Source organism: Lipotes vexillifer, unplaced genomic scaffold, assembly GCF_000442215.2.
Source record: "Lipotes vexillifer unplaced genomic scaffold, Lipotes_vexillifer_v1.1 scaffold1858, whole genome shotgun sequence".
Taxonomy (NCBI): domain Eukaryota; kingdom Metazoa; phylum Chordata; class Mammalia; order Artiodactyla; family Lipotidae; genus Lipotes; species Lipotes vexillifer.
In genome coordinates this window covers 307,116-310,026 of record NW_006776432.1, presented here as the reverse complement: position 1 = coordinate 310,026, position 2,911 = coordinate 307,116, and positions in this window count along the sequence as shown.

Below are 2,911 nucleotides of genomic sequence, written 5' to 3'. Positions count from 1 at the left end.
TAGATTTTAAGACACTATGAGAGTACTGTTTAGTAGGCAATGTGGTCCGGGAAGAGTTACTATCAGAGGAATAGCAGCAGGAAAGGCCTTGATACCAGAGATGGAGTCCCCAATGGGGAGAGCCCCACACAGCTCTCTACAATCTCGCTATGGTGGGTGAGGCCTTGGAAACTGAGCTGGGGGTACATTTTCTTGGCAGAAGCCTTAAGAAGACTTAATTCCTCCCAAGGAATGATGTTTTCACGCATTCTTAGACAGGGCTAGTCCCAAGGAAAATGAAGTGGAGGTGTTTGTTTTACAACTTCCCACATCTTTGCCACATTTTGCGGCTCCTTCTCTCTGTGGCCTTATATTGGGCTAGCCAAAAAGTCTGGTCATTCCTCTGAAATGGGCAAGGAAAAAAAAAAGCCCAAACCACCCCTGAGATTCATAATTTAGTTGGTTTGCAGTAAAGCCCGAGAATTTACATTTCTAACAAGTTTCCAGGTGATGTTGCTGGTCTGAATCATGCTTTGAGACCCACAGCTTTAGCACACTGGCAATGACATAATAAAAAACTCAAGGTACATAATAGGTTTTCTTTGATGGGAAGAGCCTCAGGCTGTTCGTAGCAAATGGTCCCCTAGACCCCTAAGCACAGAAAATCCTGCACTCCTCTCATCAAAGTCAGCTGCATTCTTCCCTCAACAACCCTTCCTTCTTTCTTCTATCAGTACAGCATCCCCACTCCTCCAACTCCCTGCTGGGTGACCTGTCCTCTGCACTTTGTTTTCTTTCATCCATTGATTCATTCATTCATTTACCTCTTAAACTCTGCTACAGTATTCACTTATACATTACAACTTTTTTTCTAGCATATTTTCTCTGATTTTAATTAGTAGTTAAGGAGATTTTACACCAAAATATCTCTTTTACAGCATCCCGAAATGGACCTCTTTATCATTTCTAGATCCTATTATGGAGTTTCTGACAATGAGTGCTTCTGAATCATGCCCTCTATTGTTGTGGGTATTATTGTACTGACAAGATCTCTTCTTTGTCTCTGTTATAATAAAGCAAGCTCAGGGCCCATGTACCTCATAAAGCATCCGGTGAAAGCTGAGAGCAACAGCAGTTAATGGCATATGTGTGAGCACATATTGATCCAATTAGACAATTTTTTTCACAGCTCAGTGACATTTCTCACAACAGCATTCTGAGAAATTCCATACATATATGAGTCTTAAGAGATTTTATTCACATTGAACAGATGCCAAATGATATTGTTTAGAAATTTCTTAAAAATGCAAAATTATATTATCGTTTTAAAATACATAAAATGGCTCCTCTCTCTTTTTTTTTTTTCTTCAGTGCTGGCCAGTGTTTTTTAGAAAGACTTGGTCAAAGCCTCATCCACAGATAGGTGGTAGAAATTAGGTTAGATACCTGTGTATCAGGTACTGATTAAAAGCCTGGTTGTTTTAAAGCTTGAGGTAAATACCAAGTATTATTATTATTATTATTATTATTATTGCAGGGGCTTGGGTTAGGGAAAGGGAGGGATAGAAAGAAAAACGAGTTGTATTTTCTATCACTAGAAGTATTTTAGTAGAGGCTGAATGTGTACTTAGTAGGAATATTGTATGGAGTTTCAATGCATGCTTAGAAAACTAGGTGAAATAAAAATTCTGCACATTTCCACAGAAAAGTAAGAAGGGGATAAAGCCCTGAACACTGGCAGCACTCTATACGCCTTCCTCAAGTTCTTTCCCAGTTAATAATATGTTCCCACCGGCCCCTCTGGATGAACCCTCTCTTCTAGCCGCTACCATTACAGATAACTTGGGCCAGTTATCCAACTTCATATAAACGAAATCATGCAGTAAATATTCCTTATCTCTGTTCAACATTATGTTTATGAAATTCATTCAAATTCTTGCAAGTAGCAGTTTTTTATTGCATCGTATGAATATACTGCATTTTATTTATCTATTTTAATTCTGAGAGACTTTTAAGCTGTTCCAGGTTTTGCTATTAGGCAAAATGTTGCTGGTGACAATCTTGTACATGTTAATCTGGTGGACATATGCACTAATTTCATACAGGATGAATGGCTAGACCACTGGGAAGGCATACAGGATGAATGGCTAGACCATACATACAGGATGAATGGCTAGACCACTGGGAAGGCATACATTTAGCTTTGGTAGATATTACCAAACATATTAATTTACACTTGAACCAGTAACATGTGGAACTTTCAGATGATCCACCCATTCTTCCTAACATGTGGTACTGTCGTCATCTTATATTTTATCCATTCTGATGGGTTTATAGTAGTATTTCATTAATTTTTATTGCATTTCCTAAATTACTAATGAAGTTAGGCAACTATTCATATGCTTTTAGGCCATTTGAATGCCCTCTCTCATGAGGTACCTGTTCCTGTATTCTGTCCGTTGATATGTCGGAGTTCATTATTTATTAAGGATACGAGTTCTTTTTCAGATATAAGTGTTGTGAATATTTTTCTCCCAGTTTGTGGCTTTCTTTTTCACTGCTATTTGGTGGATTTTAATGGACAGAGTCATTAATTTTAATGAAGTTCAATTTATCAGTGTTTTATGTTGTAATTAATGCTTGTTGGGTCTTATTTATGAAATCTTTTGCTTTGACTAGATGTTGCCCATGGATGATTTTACTTATGCCTGGATACTGTCCACCAGATCTAACCATTTAGACACCAACGGTCACAGCCATGTCCTAGTTGACTATATTTGCTTAATCACCATTGGCAGAGACTACTGATTGCACACAATTCTTTTACTACATATTCAGAGACTCTCTCATATTATTGAGACTGTAAACTTTCTCAACTAAAATAGTAATTTAATAATTTAATTATAATTATTATAATAATTATATATATATC